Raw genomic sequence first — 17,056 nt, forward strand, 5'->3', positions numbered from 1 at the left:
CATAGCTCAGATTCTTCTCTCCGGTCAAGCAAAGCCTGGAGGAGCACTCTTCCATCCTCTCCTTTCAACTGAATTAGGGATCAAGATGCAGACACTTTTCCTGCACCACAGAGGGTCTCACTCAGCACCCGTACAGCCCCATCCTGCTTTAGCCTGGAACTGAGAGCCATTTCCTGGGTCACGGTGTCCACTCTGCCGTAGGGTCTGAAGACCTTGATTGGGAGAGGAGAGAGAGGAGCGCACATATCTTTGACAGGTCTGAATAGTAGGTCTCTCTATACTAGGTGTGCCCGGAGAGAAAGGACTCTGACCTCCTCCCAACAGTACACACACACACACACACACACACACCCCTCTCACAACCCTGTAAGCTTAAAGGAATTTTGTTAAGGGAATGGAAACAGGAGGAGTTACCTGTATTTTGTCATGTATAATGCACACCCACATTTTTGTGCTTATTATACACAGGATTATTATATTCATTATTATATCCATGGTATGTAATCATTATACCCATGTATAATGTGCATCCTTATTTCCCCCCCCAAATTTGGGCAAAAAAGTGTGCATTATACACAGCAAAATATAGTAAGTTACTTTGCTTCCAGCAACAGGCCTTTGGCAGATGTGGAGAGAAATTGCTGCGCAATAATGAGATACTAATCTGGCTTTCAGATCAATATTGCCTTTGAATATTTTGTTGACCATCTAGCTGCTTCCTTAGGACATAATGCTGAGGAGTCTGCATTGCTGAACTCTCTTCTGTCCCTTCTTTCCTTTTCCCATGCACCCCCTGAACATACCCCCACAGCCTTTCATTTCTCCTTCAAGTAAGTAAATTTCCCAAGACATATCAGTGCTGAAGCTGACTATTGCTGGGAATTTCTTGCTTTTCTCAACCTCATTAAGTGCCAACCTGGGATGGACTTAGAGGAAGAGGGTGGGACAAACCAAACCAAACCAAAACAAAAAAGATTAAAAGCTTGGAGGTGGAAAGAAAGTAAAGACCTTGTCCTTCATACCCTCACCCAATCTTTACTACAACATTCTGGGCTTAGACACCTCTAGCAACAGGAGATTACTATTAGGAAGATTTCTTCAATCTTGGACTTCTCTAAATGATAGAAAATATCCCTCCAAATATTTGGAGCGAGTTGTCCTATATGTCCCTATGTTCTCCCTTCTCTAGATTCTGTTACACATTCCAATTCCCTAATTTGTTTCTCTTAAGACTTGGTTTCCAGATTTTTCTGCATTCTGTCTTCCTTCCTTGGTTAATGTGTTCCATAATATGTAGTGTCTAGAATGAAACAGGAAATACAAAGTATGACTAGATCAGTTCAAAGTAAAGTGGGAGTGACCTTGATCTGGGCACTGTATTTCTGTTGATATAGGCAGGATAGCTTGGGCATGGAAGCACAGGTGGCTGGCTGGCGTCTGGTGAGAAAGGGGAGGAATCCTTTCTCTCTTGCAGATTGTGTCCATCTACTTGAGCCCTGGGGTTGCATCAGTTACTGATACCATAATCCATACATATCTCTAAGCTCAGGGAGAGAACTACCAGATTGGCAGCTGTTTGTGGGCAGCAAACATTTGCTGAGCAGTTTGTGTAAATTGTGAGAAGGGAAAGGAACATTAGAGTAGAGAAACAAGGTGGACAGGTGAGAAAGAGAAGCCTGTTATCTCAAGGGGAGGAAGTACAGATGACCTTGGCTGAGGCAGCTACTCCAGTTCTACTTCTCCTTATCATTACTGTCCAGGTAACTATTTCTTTCACAATACTTTACCCTGACCTCCCTTCTTAGTGGCAGCTGTTATTATTTTTGTTACCACTGGTGTTGTTATTGACATTTCTATAGCACTTTGCTATTAGCCCTTACTTTTCATCACATCTCTGGAAGGTTAGTATGATCATTATTCATTATATGAGGAGCCTGAGGCTCAGAGAAAATAAGTAATGCATCCAAGATCACATATCTGAAAAGCAACATATCATTTTCTTTTTCTGCCTCTGGCCCTCAAGAATTTATATATAGGTCCACATATCTGAAATATGCAATGCATTTTGGATGATGGCCTCTCTTTCACCTCATCCTACTGCGTACCCCACCCTAGCCATCAGACCACCAGGCATTACTCAGGGTCTTAGGTCACTGTCTTTTTCCTTTTGGAGGAGAAGAACCAAGCAGACTACTTAAATATTTAAGATCACCAGGTTCAATAGGGACTATCTCTCTCTGTGTAACCCTTAAAGATTGAGATTTCCTGCAAATAGAGTCCAAGTCAAGTATTGGTTGACATGCAGAATCTGTGAAAAACTGTATAGGTTCATAGTTTGGCCAAGATGGGAGGTTTTGCTTTGGGGTTCTCCCACTTTCAGTGGCCTTCTCCAAGTTTGGAAAGATGTAGACACTTTGAACATGACCGATCTTGACGTTGAAAGGTTCAGGCTTGGAATATTACAGCAAGCCTGGGGAAATGGGAAGGGGGCTATTAAAATGAATTTGGGAAGGGTTCTCTTTGAGGACACATATTTCCAAATTCTTCTGATGGATGCTATGACTTCCCAGGTACTGGAAGTCATGAAACAGGGATGGACTTTCTGCATGGTCTTGGTTTCTGCTCTGTTATGAATTGGCCCCCATCATATTCTCCCCACCACCTTGTTGGAGATCCTGGTAGATATATAGGTCAGAACTTTAAAGACTTTGAGGAATAAGCTGGTCAAAAGTCCAAATCTCCAATCTCTTCTACCTGTGACCATCCCAGCATTGGTCTGCACAGCCAAGCACAAGCAGATGTAAGGCAGAAACCTGGAGGCCACGAACAGCTTCCCAACCTATAACCCAGCTGGTTCCTGGAGACCTATGGAGTGGTCCTGACTATAATTAACAAGATGGGAGACAAGAAAAGGAAAGGAGAGGGACGCAGAGCCAGATTAGGGGCAGTAGATCACTTGGGTCTGGCATCTACTCTCATGCTTTATGAAAATGTTGCTTTAGCCACAAAAAAAAAAAGCCACATTCTGGGATTGGCTTGTTGTTTATTTAAAAAATACGCAGACTTTGCAACCCATCGGGAGAGCTCTGAAGGGGCTCCTGATAAGGCATCTCATCATATTCCAGCAACAAGGCAGTAAATTGAGAACATGCAGAAACATCAAAAAAAGCCCTTCCTTGGTCAGATGTTGTGAAGAATTTGCCAAGTCTGCAGATAAGGAGATCACTAGAGAGAGTGCATGTGTGAGTCCCTCAGAGAAAGCCCATTTATTTTCTCCTTTCCTCTACCTTCTGCTTTCTAGATGAACAAAGCATGGCATGCACAGTGAGGGGGGGGGAGGGGGAGAACTGGTTGTGAGGCCATGCAGCCCAAGTCACCAGGTGCTCTCAGTAAGCAATGTGGGGAGAATCTAGCCTTTCCTTATCTGTTGTGGAATACAAGGCCCAGAGACTCAGTGGCTTCCAAGGTAAAAGGCTATCACAGAGCAAATACCTGAATGAGAGAAACATATTTGAGAAAGAACAGATAACATTTTTAACATATTTAGAGATCCTAGCCCTCATCTGACTTCGGTATCACTTTACCTGAGCTTTTACTAGTAAGAAGCATCAAAGAAATTAAGTAGTTTATGGGAAGGCAGGAGGCAGGCATCTTACCAGTCCTTTTTTCATGTGTTAGAGCTGGCATGCTGAAATAATGGGTCTTGGTAATTTTATAAGCTAAGGGTCTGCAAGCATGCCATATTTCACTTATTCTGCAGATAGTCACTCAATTCCCTTGACCAAAGGGAATATAATTTTTTTCTGAGAATCAGTAAAAATCATTAGATAGTAATGACAGCAAGTGTGTGTGAAGGGGCGGGTATTAAAGTTTCTTTGTATAAGGTCAGGTTAGGCTTTGTGAATCTCTTCACTCTCATTTTCCTCCTCCCATCATCAGCCTTGCTTGTTAGCTAAAGAAATGGGTGGAGAACAAAGGATTTTCAATTAATTGGAAGCAATATTGCAGACACCAAGAGTGCTCCACACATGATACACTTGCAGAGTGTCCCGATGGGAGATCCAAGACAAGCCCATCAAAAGATAGAATTAGCGGGGGTGGTGGTGGTGGTGGTGTATTTTTAGGAAACAAATATCTGAAATATACAACCAGAAAGAGACAAATTCCAGGTTGCTATATCTGCAAATCCTCTTAAAATGTAAGCATAGGGATCCAGTATGGCAGAGGAGTAAGTGGAAGCTACATTAACTTCCTCCCAGGACCAATCTGGAATTACAACTAAATTATAGAGAAGTCTAACTGAATGATAGCTGGAGAGAAGACTTATAACCAAGGACAGACATAAGAAACCACTTCACCACAATGAGACTGGTAGGGAGTGTGAAGGAGGCGTTAGAGGGCTGGCTGGGCTCCCACAGGTGGCAGATGAAGTTCTGGAGGGATATTTCAGTGGCTGGGGAGGTTCCCCCTGAGAAGTGTGGGGCCTAAACCCCAAGCTGGGCTTCTCAGCCTATAACACTAGAGCTGGAAAGGAACTCAAATAACATCCAGCTGTGAAAAGCAGCAAAGGAGAGATGCCAGAGATGCAGAGAGCCTCTTAAAGAGCCAATGCACAAAATTTCATTTGCAGCTACTTACTCTGGGGGCTGGCAGAAGGAGGGCAGAGTGCACTAGAGATGCTTGAGGAGAGTCTGGGGTTGGTGGCTTTGGGGAGAGAACTGAAGGAACAGTCACCAGGATTCCTGTGCTGAGTCATTTCCCATACCACAGAAGCCGTATTTCTCAGGCAGAGCTCCCCTTTCCAAGATGCATCAGTCTGAGGGGAAGCAACAGCCCTGTCTGCAGGAATTACTCTGCCTCACTTTGTGAGGCTTAAGCTGCTGATCACAGCTTGAGGCTATATCACTGATCAGTTTAACAACTAAGGCAGAAAATACAAGGAAGCAACCAAAGTGAGAAGAACTAGATGAAATGGAGGCAAGCAATTTATCCGGTAGAGAGTTTAGAATAATGGTTGTAAGGATACTCAACAGCATGAAAAAAAGACATAGAAACCATAAAAAAGGACCAGTCAGAAATAAAGAGTGCAATATCTGAAATAAATAATACACTGGAAGGAATAAACAGTCGATTAGGTGAAGCAGAGGACTGAATCTGTGATTTGGAAGACAAGTAAAAAAAACATGTAGGCAGAGCAGCAAAAAGAAAAAAGAATTAAAAAAAAATGAGGATAGCTTAAGAAAGATTTTGGACAATATGAAGAGTAACAATCTGCATTACAGGAATACCAGAAGGAGAAGAGAGCAAGCAAGGGATTAAGAACCTATTTGAAGAAATAATAATCAAAAACTTCCCTAATCTGGTGAAAGAAAAAGAAGTGGAAATAAGTGGAAGCACATACCATATTCATGGATAGGAAGAATGAACATTATTAAGATGTCCATCCTATCGAAAGCAATCTATAGATCAGTGCAATTCCTACCAAGACTCCAATGATGTATTTCATAGAACTAGAACAAATATTTCAAAAATTTATATGGAACCACAAGAGGCCCCACATAGCAACAGTGATCCTGAAAAAGAAGAACGTGGTTGGAGGAATCACACTACCTAATATGAAACTGTAAGTCAATAGTACTCAAAACAGCATTGTACTGGCATAAAAACAAACACATAGATCAATGGAACAGAATGGAGAGCCCAGAAATAAACCCACACTTTTATAGTCAATTAATATTTGACAGAGGAAGCAAGCACATATGAAGGGCTAAAGATAGTCTATTGGTGATAGGAAAATTGGGCAGATACATGCAGAAAAATGAAACTAGACCACCTTCTTACACCACATCTAAGAATAAATTGAAAATGGATCAAAGACTTAAATGTTAGACCCCAAACCATAAAAATTGTAGAAGAAAACATAGCAAAATCTCAGACATTGCTCATAACAATATTTTATCAGATATATCTCCCCAGGCAAGGGAAACAAGAAAAAAATAAACAAATGTGACTACATCAAACTAAAAGTCTTTGATACAGCAAAGGAAATAATCAACAAAATAAACATCTCTTGCACATTGATGTTTCTCTCCCTCTCTTTTGCCCTCCCTTCCCCTCTCTCTGAAAATAAATAAATAAAATCTTAAAAAAAATGCGAAAGGTTAAAGACAAAGAGGAATCTTAAAAGCAGCAAGAGAAAAGCAGTTAGTTACCCTCAAGGGAGCTCCCATGAGACTGTCAGCTGATTTCTCAACTGAAACTTTGCAAGCCAGAAGGGATTGGCAAGAAACTTTCAAAGTGACAAAAAGCAATCAAGATTACTCTACTCAGCAAAGCTATCATTTAGAATCAAAGGACATTTAAAGACCTTCCCACACACAAAAAAAGCTAAAAGAGTTTATCACCACCAAACCAATATTACATGAAATGTTAAAGGGTCTTCTGCCTTGGTTGGTGTGGCTCAGAGGATTGAGCACCAGCCTGCAAACCGAAAGGTATCTGGTTCAATTCCTGGTCAGGGCACATGTCTGGGTTGTGGGCCAGGTCCCCATTTGGGGGCATGTGAGAGGCAACCAATCAATCTTTCTCTCACACATCCGTGTTCTGCTCCTCTTTCTCCCTCCCTTCTCTCTCTGAATATAAATAAATAAAATCTTAAAAAAAATAAAGGGTCTCCTTTAAGAAGAAATAAATATAAAAATATGACATAAATGGCAATAAATACATGTATATTAACAATGGAATCTAAAAAACAAAATAAACAAACAAGCAGAACAGAAACAGCCTCATAGATACAGAAAACATTTTGATGACTGCCAGATGGGAGAGGTGTTGAGGGTGCTGGGGGGATGGGTAAAAAGTTGAAGGGATTAAGAAGTATAAGCTGGTTGTCACAGAATAGTCATCAGGATGTAAAATACAGCATAGGGAATATAGTCAATAATACCCTAATAACTATGTATGGTGTCAGATGGGTATGAGATTAATTGGGATGGTCACTTAGTAAGTTAAATAAGTCTGATCACTGGGGTGTATACCTGAAACTAATATAATATTGTATGTCAACTGTAATTGAAAAATAAAAAAATGATTTAAGTAAAGAAAAAATAAAGAAAGATGCATTTTCATTGAAGATAAAAAAAAGATGCATATCATCATCACCCTCTTCTTACTGAAGATTAAGAAGGTATTTCCCAGTTCTGTCTTTTATAATAAAGCTACTAAATGTAAGCCAAAAAGAAACAAAATCCAGTCTCCAGGGTGTCCAACACTTTGCCTATTTAACTCATGAATATTCAACAGTTCCTGAGTCTGTTCTGTGACACTAATTTGTGCTATGAACTCTATATAAAAATGTCTTGGAACTCTCTCTCCTACTGATAGTTGCAAATCATTATCAATAGGTAAAAATCCTTAGGTTTGGTTACAGAGATAGAAAGCATCACACAGTTAGTTTCTGGATATTTGCAGAACACCCAGTTGTGGGGAACTGGGGAATATCTCCCTCCAAGTCACCAAATATCCACTATAAGAACATGCTAAGATTATTGGGGCAGCATGCTCAAGCAACTGGCCACTTTGGAAGTATGCTCCACAGTGTATATATTTTTATTTTAATTCTAGCTACATATTACTGAAAGCATAGATTTTATATCCATTGAGTATATCCATTTTAATCATGAAATGATGTTTAATTTTGTCAGATGTTTTTTCTGCATCTATTGAGATCATCATATGATTCCTAACCTTTATATTATTAATTTAGCATATATTACATTTATCAATTTGCATATATTAGATTATCTTTGCATCCCAGGGATAAATTCTACTTGATCATGGTGTATGATCCTTTTACTGTGCTGTTGAATTTGGTTTGCTACTATTTTGTTGAGGATTTTTACGTTCATGTTCTTCAGGGATATTGGCCTGTAATTTTTTTCCTTGTAGTGTCCTTGTGTGACTTTGATATTAGGGTAATGCTGGCCTTGTGAAATGAATTTGAAAGTGTTCCTTCCTCTTTAAGTTATTGGAAGAGTTTGAGAAGCATTGGCATTAGTTCTTTAAATATTCACCAGTGATGCCCTGGCTGTGTAGCTCAGCTGGTTGGAGCATCATCCCATTATGCCAGGGTTGGGCATTCGGTCCTTGGTCAGGACACAGGCAGGAGTAGACCAATGAATGTATGTGTGGGTGGAATAGTGAATCAATGTTTCACTCATTCTCTCACAAAATCAACCAATAAATAATTTTTTTAAATGTTCGTCAGTGAAGCCATTTGGCCCTGGGTTTTTCTTTTTGGGGAGATTTTTAATTACAGATTCAGTCCCTTTACTTGTTATTGGTCTGTTTAGGTTTTCTATTTCTTCATGATTAGTCTTGGTAGGTTGTATGTTTCTAGGAATTTGTGCATTTCTTCTAGGTTACTCAATTTATTGGCATATAATTGTTAATAATAGTTTCATGATTCTTTATATTTCTGTGGTAGTATGTTATCTTAGTCTCCTCAACAGTAGGTAAGATATATATATATATATATATTTAATCTCCATTTTACAGACAAAAAAGTGAATCTCAGAGAGGTTAAATGACTTTCTTAAGGTTACACAGCTGGTAGCTGGTGGAGCCAGAACTCGAACCCAAGTCTTTCCACTCCCAGTTCATTGTTCTTTCCCTGTATAGGGCAATGAGAAAGTAACTGGAAATGCTGAGCTTGGAGAAGAAAAGACATAGGGTGGAATTATAGATATTTTCAAAGATCTCAAGGAATATCACATGAGGTTCTTGAAAGGGCTTCCATTCGTTCTATTTTCCTTCTATTAGGAAATTAGTGAAAGGAACAGGAAGAGTTTGATAACAATAAAGGCTGTCCAGAACTGAACTGGCCTTCCTAAGCAGCTCCCTCTCACTCAAGGTGTTAAAGCATCAAAGTAGGACCATCTGTCAATACACTGCATGGCTGGCTGAACCACAACCACCACCAAAAATGGGCACCTCCACTTTGCAGAGAAGTGGATCATGTCTTGCTCCTAGAAGTAAGTATAGAAAATAACTCTGAAGTAAAAAAATAAACAAACAAACAAATAAATAAATACTGGTTCCCATTAGCAAATATGTTCCTTCCAGTGATACTTAGGGTTACAATGCTAAAAAGGTCCTCATTTGCATTGGAGCCAGGAAATCAAAATCTCCAAAACTCAAAGGTGTGACCAAAGGAGAATAAGGGGAATATTTGCATTAGGGACAAGGAAGAGGGAACTATTGAGCAAGATTTTCCATCAGTAGGCCACATCCTTCTCCTGAAGCACTTTGAAAACTTGGCCTTGTATTGTTTATGGGAAAAAAGAGAAGCCAGAAACCTCAAGAGTCAGGGTGGGAAATTGGGGTATAACCCAATTGCCAAATGTCCTTCATACTCCTCTGTCAAAGGCTTCCAGGAGATCAGGAGTCCTCACCGCTCCTAGGAGGAATGGGTATTGGAAGAACATTGATGGTCTGCACATTCAGGATTTAATAATCCAGAAGCATATTGTGCTCACCCTTCTATGAACCTTGACCTTCCTTTCAAGTCCCTGGCCTCCATGTTCATTAAAAAAATCTGATCACCAGTGACCTGGGCCCCAGTGTAGCTGACACTGCCTCTATCCTTTCATTTCTGCTCTGGCCCTGACATGCTCCAGGGATGCAAAACAGCCAGGGCTCAGATTAGTGGAGAAATCTATCTATAACAAGGATTTCAGTGTGGAGCTAGGAGATAGGAAAAGAACAGCTGGAAATGAGAGGTTTTGCCCTGCTGAGCAGAAAAAATATTGTTTTCATGGGCCACAGGGAAGCAGAGGTTGGGGCAAGGACGAAACTCTGACATTCTCTTTTAAGGAGAGTAAAACAAGAGAAATAGCCTCTCCAGCTACAGCCAAAGTAGCTTTAGGGCCAGCCTTTGAGTTAGGCATGGCCTCTGGTTTCCCCTCACAGCTTTAAATTCTGGATCTAAGACCTATCTCCAAATACTTTTTGAAAGGGTGACTTGGGTTTTATTCTTGACAGCTTCTTTTTTGAAGTGTAATTTTGAGGTCTTGCCCACTGTCTCTGTAATTTTCACTCTGAACCCTACGAGAGATATAGCACTGGAGACTTTTGACATGATCTGACATTTTCTAGGCTTTGACAATGAACAAGGACGTGAGTTATGGTGAGTGAGTCTCTTGGTCCAACAGGATGTGCGCACTGAGGGGCTTCTCTGAAAGTGGGGCTGAGACGTACTGAGTTATCCATTCTCTCTGGCTTAGGTGCCTTAGTGACAGTATTTGCAATGTGACCGGCTAGGCTCAGGGGTGCAACCTAAGGCTGAAGAGCAGGTTTTTCTCAAGCATGACCTAGCAGTTAACAATAACCCGAATAAATGTTTGTTGAGCGTATACTTGGTGCCACACACAGTGAGAGGCAGGGCAATGACAACTGACGTTCGCATAGCACTTCCTTTTATAAGGCCGTTCCACAGATATCTCCTTTCCCCTAAACAAGAGCTCTGTGAAATAAGCGTGGCAAGTTATTATTATTTTCAAGTTCATTTTACAGAGAAGAAACTGAGAATCAAATGATTTAAGTAACCTGCCTAAGGTCATACAACTAATCAAGGGTGGAACACGTTTTTAACTCCCATGTTCCCTCTCCTATAAGAAAATAACCTACAATTGTGGCCAAAATACATAGCTTAAAACAGACTATCCCTTGTAGGTGGGGACGGACAATGTAAGATAGGCCTTTATTGATATTTGCTGCAGCTGGGTGTATGGGAGTCCATTATATTCTTCTATTTATGTATATATTTGACATTTTCTGTGATAAAAGGTTTTCTAAAAAAGAATAAACCTGTGTTCTGTGCTCAAATTTTGCCCCTTTGAAACTCTTCTTAGGTAAATCTCATTTTCCTGTCTCCTCTCAAAGTCTAAGATCTCATTACTGATAACAGCTGCCATTTATGGAGTGTTTATTGTATGGGGTGGGTACTCTGGTAAGTGCTTTCTTTACACACTCACTATTTAATTCTCACATCCACCCTACGGGGAGGTACTACTTTGTTTTTCAGATGAGAAAACTGAAGCTTAGAGAGGTCACGTAACTTGCCTAAGATCAGATCTTTGGTAAATATCAGAGCTGAGACTTGAACTCAGGTCTGTTCAGCCTGAGAGCCCTGGCTTTAATTCTATTTCCTACCTTACAACTGGTGGTAGGGAGGGGGGCATCCTTCTCTTGGAGGAAATACTATTTGAAATATGCTTTCATTCTCACCAGCTTGTAAGAAACTCTGAACATGGAATTGGAGACATTCTCATCCCCACTGCTGGAAAAATCAGACTTGTAAACAGAAAAGCTCTTTCATTTGGCCAGGCCTGTCTGTCCTCACCTCCCTGAGGGGATTCGAGCACTTAACTTTGTTTTGTAATCCCAGGTGCATGAAGGGGCATCCATTACCATCTAAGCACAGGGGTCATGGGCTTTTGTGGGGGTTTTTCAGTTCCTTCTAGTGAATCTTCTATCAAAGAAGTAAGGAAGCAGGGAGAGTGGAGTGGGGAGGTACAGTTGCCTTCAAAAGAGATTTGGGTTCCATGTCTCTTTATGGATTCACAGAGGACCAACCTTTGGTAGGCAAGGTCTTTCCCCTAATTGGAGTGGCCAAGGTTAAAAGACACCAAAACCAGCTTATCGGGGATAGCTCCACCTCAAGCCCTGCCTGATGTCAGCCAAATCTAGCTCCTGCTGGTCCTCTCTCCTCTCTAGTGGCAGCCTTCTCACATTAGTGAGAAGAGCCTTAGGCCGTTATCTAAGTGTGGTATCAAATATTTAGCTGGAGAACTTTCAGAGTGCTTCAGGGATGTAGGGAACTGTTTAGATATCAGATTCTCTCCTGCCAGGTCAAGCGAACCCTGTGTTGACGAATGGCTGTGCTTCCTCAAGCATCTTTCCCAGCAGCGAGTTATCTTGTGTGCCCTTTACCTCGCCGTCCAGCTGAGAGGCCCCAGGCCTGCAGAAGCTGTTCTTCTAATCCCCATCTCAGGCTCAAGCCGCTGCAGTGGGCGATGGAAGATTGTTTACAAAAGATGAAGGCTCACTGCCTTGCACCTGGTTTCTGTCTGGCCCACGCTGACGGGGATGAAGGATCCTTCATTTATCTCAGCTTCTCTTCTCAGGCAGCTCCTGCTGTCATGGCAAGCTTGGGCTGGTGTTTCATTCCCTGATAAGCAGCTTTCTGAGGAGCTGGGGAGAGCCACTTACAGGCCTACATACCTCTCTGAAGTCCCCCACCCTGGTTGGGTGGGGTTGGGGGGGGCGGGGAAGCAGGGCCGAACAGGGTAGGGGCTGCTGAGGATGTACACAGAAGGTCAAGTGGGCCTTGATTGCAGCAATCTGGCGGGCAGGTCATTTTGCTCTTTCTCTATTTACAGATTTTTGAAATACGTGGCCAAATAACCCATTTGACCTTTTTGCCTCCTGGAGAGTAAGAGAGAAAGGACACCTGCTGGGCAAACAGCATCAGGAACAACCTTGTTTTATGAAGAATGAAAACTGTAGAGAAAGGCCCCCTGAGACAGACATAGCATTCTAGAAGGATGGAGTGTGTGTGGAGCGTGTGGAAACCCCCTCCCTAAAAGCCCCTAAAGATAAAGAGACATTCACGATAATAATTAACATTTATGGGGTACTTACTATGTGCCCAAGCCCCGTGCTAAGCACTTGATCTCATTTAATCCCAAGATGTAAATACTCTTATTACATCTATTTAATATATGAGGAAATAGAAGCTTAAAGAGATTAGGTATATGGCCAGTACAAAGAAGAGCTGAGATTTAAACACAGGACAGCTCTGCTCAGGGCCCCAAGCCCAGAGACACACAGTGGGCGGCCGAGTCTGAAGGAACAGAGTCACATGGCCACCCATGTGTGTTTAGGAACATTTGTCTGGTTTTACTTGGTGACAAGCCTGGTACTTGAACCTGGAATGAGGAAGCAAGTGTAGGTGGTGAGTTAGGGAAAACAGATAGCAAAGGGTAAGTGTGAATTGGCCTCTCCGCAAAGCTGAATTTGGGAAAGGGCAGGAGACCACAGGCCCCTGGCAAATTTTGCGTTTTGAAGAGGCAGGTTTCCATGAAAATGAATGCTTGTCTTTGACTTGGATAATCCACTTGCTGCCTTCCACCTTCCTGGGAAAAGTCAGTAACACTTCGGAAATAGTTTGTAATAGTACATATGGCAGTGGTATTTTGGGGTAAAGCAGGAAGTAAATAATCTCATTTTGAGGGGGGCGGGGAATCTACTCCAAATAGTTGAATAATGCACTGACCCTCTAGGAAGTTGTCTCCGCACTCCTGGGACAGGTGTTTTGAGTGGTTTGGACAAGTCACCACCCTCCTCTGTATTGGAGGAACACTGGACTTGTTCACAGACAGGAAGCCCCGGCACCTGTTATGCTGATGGTCCTGGAGAACCAGGCCAGACAGCATGGATGGTGCAATTATGATGAGTCCCTGGCTCTCAGACAGTCCTGTTGAGGGGTCTGGAGCATTTTTACTTTCAGAGCTGGTTGTAATATTGGCAACTGAGTAGAGAAGAAGGACTGAGGCTCTTAACTCAGGCTTCAGTCCCAGGAGGGCTGGTCCAGGACCCAGGAGCTCTGCATTCTGATTTTTTAAAAAGACTTTTAATTTACTTTAGAGAGAGGGGAAGGGAGGGATAAAGAGGGAGGGAAACATTGATGTGCAAAGAGATACATCGATTGGTTGCCTCTCATACCTGGCCCGAAACCCAGGCATGTTCCCTGGCTGGGAATCAAACCAGAGATCTTTTGGTTCACAGGCCAGCATTCAATCCACTGAGCCACACCAGCCAAGGCTGTGTTCTGATTTTGATTCCACCACTGAGTTGCTATGAACATTAAGAAAGAGGCTTAACGATCCCTGGACCTCCTTTTCTGGAACAAGAGAGTTTATCCCATTCCCCAACATTAGAATATGACAAGGACAAAGACAAATAGGACTGCTTAAAATAAGTGTCACCAACATTCAAGGCAAGGTGCCTTTAATAAAGTTAAGTCCATGTTTCTGTTCTCCTTCTACCTCCTGCTCCTAAGGTCTGGGATGCTTCTTTAATGTAACAGCCAAATCAACCCCCAGGACCCGACTGTCTTGGGGCAGAAAGCATTGACAGAAGACCTTCAAGCTTCATTCCTACAACTGCAGCTCCTATCTGACCCCTTGAGGACAGACAGTTGGAGACAAGGGGAGATCAGGGTGGAGGAGGGAGGGGATGCTCTGTTTCACACTCTTCCAACCTGACGCCGCCAGGACTGGAATGGTGACAGGTCCTGGACTCAGTGTTCAGAGCAGCTGAGTCTTGTGGACAAGAAGCAGATAAACTGCACCAGGCCTCTTAATGAACCCAGCGCCAGCTTCAGATAAACTGTCGCCACTTACTCCTCCTGACCCTCCCTTCTCCAGGAACGACTCTCTGCTTTGCAGCAGCTTGGAGCAGGCACTGGGCCACAGTGACTGTTGATCTCCAGGGAAGTTCTGGAGGGAGCAGAGACTCTCAGGAACTCTGATTAGAACCTTGTTTGATTCCTCTTCACTCCAGCAGAACCCATCTCTCCAGGCCTAAATGGAAGCGGGAAACTAGCAACTATCAGGGAAATACAGATAAAAAACATTGCGTTCTCTGGTACCTCAGAGTGTGACTTTTTTTTTTTTTGATTAGTTTCCTTAGAGTCCATTAAGGTAAAATGAGGCCATTAGGGTGGGCCCCAATCCAACATGACCAGTGTTCTTATGTGAAGAGGAGATCAGACACAAACATGCACCTAGGGAAGACCATGTGAAGTCACAAGGAAACAATAGCCATCTATAAGTTAGGAGAAAGGCCTTGGTAGGAACCAATCCTGCCAATACCTTGATCTTGGACTTCTAGTCTCCAGAATTGTTAGGGGGAAAAAAAAATCCTGATGTTTAAGCAAACAAGAAAAAAAAAACCTCACAATGTGTTTGCTTTATTGCTTTTTACCACCCTGCTTCCCACAGAAGAAGTATGCACATTACAAGCGGTGAATTCTGTTTAGAGATGTTGAAAGCCCCGTCCCAGATCAGCAGGGCAAAGATAAGACTAAAATCTTGGAATAACGCTCCCACCAGGAATACTTCATTATAATATTTTCCCTCCTATTTATCTCAATAATTGCCTCAATTTTACACTTTGTTTTGGCCCTTGGAGACTGACCGTGTGGGTTCTAAGAAATGGATCATCTCTTTATGGGTAATTGGGAGCAGCAGATTCGAGCTCATTTCTTCTAGTTGCACACTGCTAGGATAACCCTATGAGCTTGTAACAGTTATACAAATGTTAACTAAATATTAATAATTCTGAGGGTGTGAGCAAGTATTCATTCTAATTAGGAAAATGAAGAAGGCTTTTCTGAAGGCATTTGAAAGAGAGGTACACGTTTCTGACTGGGGCAATGTCAGTGCCCAGAAGCAGGTTGAGATGATGTCAGATGGGTCTTCGACCACTAGGATAAGGGCCAAGCCCAGGACAGGGGAGGATATGAGGTCCCTAACCTCAAGCATGTGTATTCCAACCATTTTCAGAATCCATGGGAATTTGGCAGAAGATAGTTATAATGTGCAGGATATGAGCTAGCTAAATCAAGGACCTTCTGATTTTTATATCAATGTTTTACATCCAGGGTCAATGTTTTTGAGTGAAGGAGATAGGAAAATTCCAATTTTTTCTTTCTAACCTGACTGCTGAGTTTGGATGGATTGGTATTATTCTCTAATGGTTTCATTTAAGTAAGCAAAGACATGCCATAAATGTCTTCTGTTGCCCACACAGTGGCTGCCTAACACAGCTCTGGTCACTTAGTAGGGCTCTGTTGAATTCTGAATGAGTTTTGGGTGTTTACTTAGCTGGCGATGCTCATCAGCATCATCGTCCTTTCCATTTGACTAGTAAATAGTCCATAGCCTTCGACTCAAAGTGTGATCCATGGACCAGCCTTAGCAACATCACTTGGGAGCTTGTTCGAAGTGCAGAATCTCAGGCCCACCCACATCTGTTAACTCAGAGTCTGCAACTTAACAAGATCTCCAGGTGATTTATATGCACATTAAAGTGTGAGAAACACCGGTCCATACTGCATCATCTCATGTCATTTTTCTCTTCTACATGAGGTAGGCAGAGCAAGTATTTTTACTTCCTTTTCATATCAATGGAAACTGAGACTTAGAGGTCAAGTAACTTGCTCATGCTCACACAGCTAAATGGAGGAGCTGAAATTTGAATCCAGGTCTTTTGACTCCAGATCCCAAGCTCTGTCTCCTATGCCACGATTCAGAAGGAGAGGCAAACAATGAGTTATTCAGATACTTGATCCCTTTGTGCTTCTGAATGTTTTTCTTATGTGTAAGATGCTCTCTGAAAGAGGGAGTGTGATGATGATGACTTCGGTTCTCCCTTCAGTCTTTTTCTCCCTAACCACCTACCAGCATCACTAACCCTGGCCAACTGCTTCACCAGCACAGGCTGTTAGCAATAACTGCCAGCACCTGTCACAGTGCATGGCATTTAGTAGGTACTCAACAAATGTTTGCTGAGCCAAATAGGATTACCTAGCGTCAGTGTGAGCTCTCAGCTGTTGATTACCAAGGTGCTCTGGTGAAGGAGTGTTCTGGGTCATTGTGACTCCTCTCTCAAGGCATAGAGAAACATTCAAATTACAGGTCCCCCGGACAAGAATTAGAGGCACCACCTTCTTAACCTGAAGGGCAGATTTTAAAAACAAATTCCATTGTCTGTGTCTGTCTCCAGAGTAGGGCCTGAGCCAGTAGCTGCCTGGAGTTGATGAGTGTGGAATTTACATGCTTACACTGGAAAACAGGCTCTGCTGCATTTTCTGTGACTGGACGCACAGAGTGTGGGAAAAGTCAAGCGCAATGACTAAGCCAAGTTTGAAGCCGGGGGTCAGCAGAAGGAGATTACTGGGTGACAGTACTGGGATCTGCCTGCAAAAGTT

The sequence above is a fragment of the Desmodus rotundus genome, chromosome 9 (assembly GCF_022682495.2).
Source record: "Desmodus rotundus isolate HL8 chromosome 9, HLdesRot8A.1, whole genome shotgun sequence".
In the NCBI taxonomy this organism is placed as follows: domain Eukaryota; kingdom Metazoa; phylum Chordata; class Mammalia; order Chiroptera; family Phyllostomidae; genus Desmodus; species Desmodus rotundus.